The sequence below is a fragment of the Aedes aegypti genome, chromosome 1 (genome assembly GCF_002204515.2).
Source record: "Aedes aegypti strain LVP_AGWG chromosome 1, AaegL5.0 Primary Assembly, whole genome shotgun sequence".
NCBI classification, from domain to species: domain Eukaryota; kingdom Metazoa; phylum Arthropoda; class Insecta; order Diptera; family Culicidae; genus Aedes; species Aedes aegypti.
The window spans coordinates 306715434-306725131 of NC_035107.1; the positions used below are offsets into that span (position 1 = coordinate 306715434).

Below are 9698 nucleotides of genomic sequence, written 5' to 3' on the forward strand. Positions count from 1 at the left end.
AGAAGTGGCATCTTGCGGACTGGTTCTCAGTGTTGTGTTGGCTATTTCGATGTGCGCTTGTTGAGTTGTTGGAAAGGTAAGCGCAGTGGATTTTGCAGTGGTAATTACTTTTTCATCTTCCGTTTTTGTAACAGCTTCTTCGTAACGGGTATCCTCTTCTTCACTAAGTGAGCTAGTTGCACCCGCCGGATGGACAGCTGCACGGAGCTCCTTGACTTCCCTTTGCAGTTGCAAGTTCGTTTCCATGAGACTCTTAATCATTCTACGGAATTTCTCATCTTGAGCGTTTAAAAGGTTTTTCAATTCGAAACTAACGGCCGGCTGCGCGGTCGTCCTCTGACTCGTAAGATCGTTATTCTGACCTTGGAGAGTTGTCTCAAGTTGAGAGATACGCTGGTCTTTTTCATTCACAATTTTGACCAAATCGTCGATCTTTTTATGTAGGGCTTCTAATTCGCGATCATGATCACTGCCTGTTACTCTTGCGTACGATCTTTGACTAGCGTTACCGTCGTGAATTCTACGTGCCACTGGATATGGTACATCTTGGTCTATTTTGATCCTCTGTATCAGATTTTCTCTCTGGTAGGCCGGACAGTTTCGATCAGCAATGCAATGCTGGTCCGAGTTACATCTTGCACAGAATTTGTTGTTAGCGCAGTTCTTATCTTCAGAGATTTCATGGTCTCTGGAGCATCTCCCACAGACTCCGTTGGATTTACACCGCAACCGGGTGTGCCCAAAAGCCCAACAATTGAAGCACATCATTGGCGATGGATAGTACGGGCGTGTTTTACAGCGAATATAGCCGAAATCAAGGAAATCTGGTTTATTTGTGCCACGAATGGTGATTATTAATGTGGGTGTGTTAACCCTAGCATCTCCCTCTTTCCTTGTAATTCGATGTACAGCTTTAACACCTTGTTCAGAGAGTTCATCAAGGAGTTCCGCTTCTGTCATATTGATAGTGTTTCTGCAACTAACGACGCATTTGGTAACATTTTTGACTGGGTGTTCAACGACTTCCACTGGGGTATCATCAGCCAGCTTAGTCATTTTCAATAGCTGGTTGAATTGCCTCTGATTACGTACTTTCAGGGCATAAGTCAACCCGTTCGCCTCTGGATAGGCCCCTTCAATTGAACTACCCAAAAAAGCACTTATGGATTTCTGTATCAGAAAAGGTGCATCAGGAAGAGGCGCCTTGTTCACTCCTTGAATTCTTAAGATTTCAAGCTGACCATGGTCTCCATACGGATCCATGAAAGCAGGTAGCGTCGCTCCTGTGTAACTTCGGTCTACTCTTCTTTCTACAGATGGCCTTGCAATTTCATTACTTGAAAACGGGGGGCCATTCTCCGTGAAAGCACCCCCCAGCCCCGTCGCCATTACGGCGAGACCCCAAACTCGTACGACAGTTTAACCACCAGCACCAAGGTAGCGGTGCGGTAACCGGTCAGTAAAATATGGTGATGAACGGCCAAACAAAAACAATCGGGAACCACTGGCTCACGATATGATATGAAACAGCGCGATGAAGATAAAAAACGAAAACACTGGCTGGGCACTCAATGGACTATCTTCTGTTCTCTCTCTTCGCAATCAGCTCTCGAGAGCAGTCTTCCCAAACGAACACCGAACACGCTGGTTCAGGCGGTTTCGGTACTCTCCTTGTACTCTGTTTTCGTGTGCAAACCGAAACGCTCGAAACTGAACCTAAACCCAAACATGTGTAAAGTGAACATCGGTGCAAACGCCGGTTCGAAAACCGGTCCATTTGTACCTCGATTGCAACCGCGGTTCATATTTTGGTGCAAACTTTCGGTTGCATTCGAGCTTCAGAACGATGACACAAACGGAGAGACAGAAAATTGTTGATATCCACGCTTATCAATTTCTACTTATCGTGTCTTGTTGTTTGACATAGTAAAATCCTTGGTTTTTTCATAAAGTTACCACTGAATTTTACTCAAAGTATTGATCTCAATTGATCTGCTTAAATGAAACATTTATTCAAGCCTCAAGGGTCTTGCGATTTGAACCAAGAAGTTCCATATATGATCGTAGAAATTTATCCGCGTGGATTTCAACCGTTCTCTGTCTGCCTGCTTTGTGCCATTATTTGAACCCAAGTTTGAACCGAAGTACACATGTACCGGGTTCGGTTTGATACACTGGTACAGAGACGAAGCGCGTTTGTGGTTCAACACAAGTTGTAATGTTCAAACCAAAGTTGCACATCGGTTCGGTTCATGGGAAGACTGCTCGAGAGTTGTTCTTTGCTCTTCCACACTTCTCGTTAGCAAAAACGAAAAATCCAGATCTCACTTAGATACAAAACTTCCACTGTGTGCAATACAGTTCACACGGGTTCATGACTGAAACCTTTCTTTCACACGAGGCTTTTCGAAGGCGATTCTACGCCGTGATGAGATCTCACTGTGTATCTCACTACACTGCCACCTCTCCCTTTTAAGGCTGGGATAAGGTGTCTCTGTATTTCGATCGCGCGCGATTTCCCGTATACGAACTGTCTTTTATTCTGCTAAAACGATTTGCTAATTGCAATCGTAGACCGGCTACGATATCTTTGCAATTAACGATAAAAGGTTTCACAAAAAAACACTGCGTAAAAACACGGCAACAATTAACGATTTAAAAATAGCACGTACGAATGTAGTAAAAAAGACGTCTGTTCAATACGAGCACAAGACGAAGTCTGACGCGTCCTTCACGTGCACGTAGTTGATGGGATCCAGAAGGAGAATAATTTTCGCACGTGCTCTTCTACACTTCCTCTCGTCGATCGCCGGCAGCGTTCCATCCGCGTTGGGAATCGGCTTCACTGTTTCCCACAGCTCCTCCAGCTCGAGATAAGTTTCCACCGCAAACTTCCACGTGGGCCAGTTTTCACGACCGCACAACCGCTCGATGGGGGGAAGGCTTGAGTGGTTTTGAAACTGCTACTGGATTTGCGGAATCCGTTCCGCTTGGTTGGCGCCAGCTCCGCCGAGAGACATTTTCTGCTTCGAGAATCTTCTTTTGAAAAAATACTTGGGCCAATAACCTGGTCATAATCTGTTCCATACTGCTGGCTGTATCCTTGTACGACGAGTCTTGCTTCGAAGCGGACCACTTCTCCATCTGCGTTGCGCTTGATTTTATACACCCACTTCGAGCCAACTGCTTTTCGACCGGCTGGTAGGCCCACCAACTGCCTCGTTCCGTTCGATTCGATGGACTGCATCTCCTCAACCATCGCTTCATGCCATCTTCTACACTCAAAATAATCTAAACGTCATTACTATGTGAAAAATCACGTAGGTTCATGATAATGAACCATCCTCTGACTTTACCTGACTAAGGTAACAGTTACCGTTTCATACATTAACGTTATTTGTTGCTTTGATAGTTTTCACTGCATCAACCTATCGACCTTACGTGAAATCTACGTACATGCTTTAATTCATTCCGAACGTGTTCATCTTCGATTCATTTTGTGTTGTGATCAAATGTAAAGATGGCGTCAAGTGAAAATAAACATAAAGATTTGATGGACTTCCAATTAATTTAATTAGTTACCTATATTAAAGGTATTATTTTAAATGTTGTAGTAAGGATTCCATTACTTAATTAGAATGTTACTTCTCAATAGATCATCGGGCCATTTTTTCTGAGTCGCATTATTGTTAGCAATGCGGGTCAAATTGGTACGTGGTACTGGAAGAGCTGATGCTGGTCAAAATGGTTTTCCCGTTTTTGAAATTTAAACGTGAGTAAACTTTTTAATTTAGTAATGATTTCAAAAATAACTATATTTGTTCCCGATATTCTTTCTCTGTAACAGAAACGTTGCCTTTAACTATGTGCCGAAGGATTTTCGAGAACATCGAGTCGAAACACACACAGACACACACCAAAACCAGACTATCTTGTTACCTGATTTTCCGATACTCAGGCATTGTGTGAAATACCTTATTTTGATCAAAACCGATGGTTCAATAAATAAAAGTAAAACTTTATGTATTACTCGTTTTATTTCATTTTCATTTTTCATTTCATTTTGCAGCGTTTGGTGGGGCAATGAGAGCGCAAGTCAGTCCAAAGCCGGGGTAAGGGATAGGTAATGGCCGTAATAGTCTATGCGGACCACTTGAACACCATCGGAAAGGATAAGAAGGGTTGGGGTAGGGTATAGGGAATGGAGAAGACTTGACACAGTAATGCGATTAATGCTGCAAAATGTAAATGTGCTGAAAGCAATTTAATTTGAGTTTTGAAGTTTGATTTGACTTATTAAAATTCCAAATAGATCGGCCATTGTACAAGTAAGAAAGAATATGCTGATCGCTTTCTAGAAATTTTATAAACAACAAAATAATAACAATATGAGAGTGATGCTAAGGGCTGCTGATGGCACAATGCGACGCTTTAGGAGATTTTGATACTGAATGAACATTACTATACAGAGCGCAATTTAATCGATGGTGATAACTTTACAAACTTTATCTGTTTTTACACTGATTGACGATGCTGATTTATATAAAAATATTTAAAAAATATTTGATATTAGTTCATTTGTTTGTGTGATCTAGGTGTTAATAATGGAAAAATTTTACATACCCTTGATGAAATACTTCCCTGACCAGAAATATTATATTTTGAGCGCCCTTTTCGAAGCTATTCTATCCAGGTATCCATGTACTGCTTTCAATCCTGAAATTATTCTTATTGTGCATGCTCATGCATTATATTAGTGATGCTCATAATCATGCAACAGATAAGAAGGAGAGAAAAAGAGAATATAGGAACAGTGATTAGTAATGAGTTAATTATGTAGTTTTGTTAGAATTATAAACAATTAAACAGCAGTAATGAATAACTTATAAAATTACTTTGCAGCATAGCTGAGCCTTTCGGAACGTAAGACCGATGTATAAAAATAATTTGTTTCGAAATTGTCCGCGTGGTCTTCTAGTGCCCCTATTAGATCAGAATCAGTCATAGACATACATATCGAATGCTCGCCATGACCCTATGACCAACATTTGTATATGTATAGACTTAGCTGATGTGGCTTTTCTAATAGGTAGTTCTTTCACTCATTGATTGTCTTCAAAACCTTGTCAAGTATAGAAAATTGATTTTATTTCATTTATTACTACATTAAAGCTACATTGTACTTATTAAGTATTAGGTATTATTTTATGTTTTTATCACTATTGATATTATCAAGGCCAGAATTCCCAGTGAGTGAAGAATTTTATAGTACTAGAACACCATAGAAGATCGCTTAACATTACCTAATCATGGAACGGCTTTTTGCTCTATTATTTTAGGTAGATGCTATTGATCTCCCTTTGCTCCTATCCGCAACCCGGTGCACGCGCCCTGTTGGTTTTCGAAAACCTCGTAGAAGATTACAAACCGTCAATGGCATTCCCAATTACTACCCCACATTGCACATTCAAGGGTCTGATTGTGCTCCTATCCCACCCTCAGTCTGTAATCTTCTCGCCAGTTTGAAATTATATTTTCCCGAAGTGAAAGTAATTTTGATGAGTGATAGCGTAGTGCAGCCCAACTGCATAGTACAGTAGTTTAACCAGAATCTTTAGGTCAGAAGATAAAATCTAAATTTTGTAATAAAAAGGTTGCCATTGCTTTGAAATTTACCCAACATCTAATCAAAACTACTAACAACAGCGATCAATTATCAAAATTCATCGCTCCCTGGAAAATATAATCCCAAGCCCAGGGAACTTTATGTATTACTCGTTTTATTGAAAAATAATGTTATTTAAAAATAACAATGCGAAAGCAGCATTGCACCTACACTCAAAATAATCCAAACGTCATTGTTACGTGAAAACATACGTGGTTTTTTTCCATCGCACTTTCCACGTAGCTCTTACGTTAATCATAGGTAGCCCAGAATGAACGCATGAACTTTTGAACTTCGTTCATTCCACCGGCGCTACATGTAAGAGCTACGTGGATTTTCCGGTAGCCTTTACGAAGCGTTTCAATAGGACCTAGATGGTTTTGCATCAAATTAACTAGAATAAAGACCAACCTTATCTCTAATAGGCTTTGGAAGAAAACTAATTCCCAATTGGAAAATGTAAACAAAACTAAAAGATTGTGATATTTTTATATTCAATCTGAGCATTGTCAATCTTGTTTCCCAAATGTAGTGAGTTTGTTCTGTTTTGTTGCAGCTTTCGCGTGCTATAATTGATAGAGGTTATAAATCAGGTGTAAAATATGAAGTAATGCAGGGGTTCTTCGGTATTCTAAGCATATTTACCTTAAAATCAATCTAACACAGGATTTAAATTTCAGCAGCTTCTGAAGTTCTGCAAAAATCAAGCGGGCGCCATCTTATGATTTGCGCTCAACACCGAATGTACGTACAATATGTAGATGTCAAAATGAACTTAGGCACCTACGTGAATTTCACGTAAGTGCGATAGGTAACCTCAGTAACAATTACCGATTCATTATTTGATGGTTATGAACGGCTTAGTGATCTTTATGTTAGTCAGGTGAAGTGGAGGCAAAATAAATTTGGAATGATCTACGTGATTTTTCACGTAGCAATGACGTTTGGATTTTTTTGAGTGTATACAGAATTTTAGTACAGTTTACCGGGAACATACCTTAGGTTCTATTCAACTACTTGGTCAAATATACGAAAAAATCACGTAGCTGTTACACGTGCCTTTGATGGAATGGTACAAGTTCATTTGTTCATTGGTTCATTCTTCATCACCTACGTTCCCCGTAAGAGCTACGTGAAAAGTGCGATGGAAAAAAACACGTATGTTTCCACGTAACAATGACGTTTGTATTATTTTGAGTGTACGATCTGGACTATTCATTGCTTAAGGTTGATGGCATACTCCTTTCCCATGTCCCATCTGTTGAAGAGCTAGTCCGCTAAGACCACGCAGATCCTAGCGAGGCTAGCCCGTCCACATCCGATTGCAAATCATAAAGAAATACAATACAGTAGATGTCTCCTTCAACTGGGCAGCTGACTGACTGATACCTCAATCAGCAGCTGCAACTCTCTTCATTCAAACCAGGTATACATTTACAATTCATCATACTACACAAATATCATACCTCTCTCAACTTCCACACTTTTACCTACGACGACGCATGCTTCTCAACCGACGATTCCTCTACCTGAGGTGCGACACTACCTCTATTCCAACACTCCTCCCTAGAGTCGCAACCTCAACTCCCAATCGTCTCCTCCTGTCTCGAAACTTCTCCTCGTTCCGAACTTCGTACATGCTGCGTCCTCCATTCGAGCTCCCCCTGACTTCGATCCGGTCACACGAGCTCCTTTGATCAGTCAGTTAGCTGCCCACTTGAAGGCGACATCTAATGTATTGTATTTCTTTATGATTTGCAATCGGATGTGGACGGGCTTGCCTCGCTAGGATCTGCGTGGTCTTAGCGGATTAGCCTTTCAACACCATCCGCATCAACAGAGGCCTGTAAAGGAGACTCTGTTGAATGTAGCAAGTTTGTTAAAATCATTTCTCATCAAGCTTCTCGATGGCGTGCAAAGAACACCATTTAAATCACTAAGCATGTTATTTTTCGTCATCATCCGCACTCCAGTCCGCTAGAAATTACATTGTAGGACCGATAAAACCTGGATGAAACAAGCAGAAATAGCAAGCATAGGCTATCATTCAGAGTAAATACCGTTTTGTCTCAAATTCCGAACAGACTGATATTCCGAACACTCAGTTTTTGTATGGCGATTTGGTTGAAATGTTTCGCTGAAATATGCCACCACATTAGAGGGAAATGGAGGTCATTTGCAATTCAATTTAATCGTCTTCCAAACTATTTTATACCTCAGAGGTAGTGTTGATTCTCTAGTTCGAGATCAGTAGAACTAGCTCAGATAAATTTATTTGCAAAATTATCCCCTTGAATACGATTTATTCATGCTGTTCGGAATTTGAGTCACCTAATGACTATTATATAATTCAGTTTTAAAGATGAATTTTCTCTTTTGCTTTTTGTTTTTTTTTTAAATCATTGAACAAAAGCAAACAAATAAAAGATAATAACAAAAGTAAGCCATTTGTTTATTACTTGTTACCGCACATAAATTATAAAAGTAGATTTATTTGGATGCATTTGAATCCACCCTTATTTTGGGTATGCGTCGCATGTAAAAATTAAGAATTCCAGTTTCACTGGTTTTATCTGCATCAGTATTATAATGTATGAACAAAGCTTGATTACCAAAATCTATGGGTGCCGCACATACAAACTAGATGCGAATTATTCTCAGTGTAAATATATTGTTGAAGGAATTCCAGGTGGAATCACTGAAGGAACTGCTGATGGAATCGCTGGAGAAACTTCTAATGGAATTGCTAGAGGTATTCCTGATGGAATCCCTGGAGAAGTTCCAGTTTCTATCGCTGAAGGAACTCCTGTAAGAATCCCTAGAATTCCTTATGATATCCCTAGAAGGAGTCCTGATGAAATTGCACAAGGAATTCCTGATATGATCTGTGGAGGAAATCCTGATTGAATCTTTGGAGGCAATTCAGGTGGAATCTCTGAAAGTACTCAGGAGGAACTCCTGATGCAATCCCCAGAAGAACTCTAATGGAAGCCCTAAGGTGTTCCAGATAGTATCCCTATAGAAGCTCCTGATGGAATCCTTGGAAGAACTCCTATCTATAGATATTCTTGAAGGAACTCCTAATAAAATCCCTGGAAGAATTCCTGATAAGTTTCCGGATAGAACTCCTGATAGAATCCCTAGAGGAACTCCGGATATTTCTAGAAGAAACATTGATGGGATACCTCGAGGAACATCTGATTTGATCGCTTGAAGAATTCCGGGTGAAATTTCAGAAGGAACTCTTGATGGAATCCCTGGAGGATCAAAACGCATTTTGACTTTCTACTCCTGATGAAATCTTCAGAGCTTGAGCTTGATTGGCCGCCCGTGGATGCTACTCCAGTATCGCCAGATCAGCTGCACTTACACAAGGAACCAACCGAATGACTGCTTGGGACTAACAGGCATCCTCAGTGTCTAAATGCTGGTGATCTTCTATTTTTAGGCAACAATGGCACCTGCCATGTCAGAATGCAGACCAATGAGGGGAAGGGGGAGGAATTGATGATGCATTGAACTAGCTCCCAGGTAGACCGTATATTCCACTGCATCTACGCCAGTTCATGCGGGAGTGTATGGATTGGGGGAAAGGCATGGCAGAGAGGTTTGCTTTTGTGGTTAGCAGACTGCCTATGTATCAGGCGTAAGAAAGGCGTGCGCGTGGAAGTAGGAAGCGTTAGGGAAACGGTTTCTTTTCCGTCTCTGGTTCTAGCGTTTGCTATGAACGAATAGTTTGAGTGTGATATATTTAGAATGGAAGATAGAAGCAAGTGAGAGATATACAACTACAAAGTACGAGGAAAGGGACGGGCCTGGGATTGAACCCATGACCTTCTGCATATGAAGCAGAAGCGGTAGCCATCAGACCACCAACCCCGTCTCCTTCTACTCCTGATGAAATCTTCAGAAGCCCTAAAGGTACTCCCGATAGAATCACTACAGGAGCTCCTGATGAAATCCTTGGAAGAATTTGTAAAGATATTCTCGAAGGAACTCTGGATGGAATCATTGGAGAAATTTATGTTAAAAT

At 40.7% G+C, this 9698-nt stretch overlaps 1 long non-coding RNA gene across 1 annotated transcript; it reads left to right on the forward strand.

The window, feature by feature from the left end:
- Nucleotides 1-3634: 3634 nt before the first annotated feature.
- On the forward strand, nucleotides 3635-4040 carry LOC110674700. Its single transcript, XR_002499108.1, has 2 exons — nucleotides 3635-3772; nucleotides 3848-4040. It is a non-coding gene; the product is annotated as an uncharacterized LOC110674700 (long non-coding RNA).
- Nucleotides 4041-9698: the final 5658 nt, after the last annotated feature.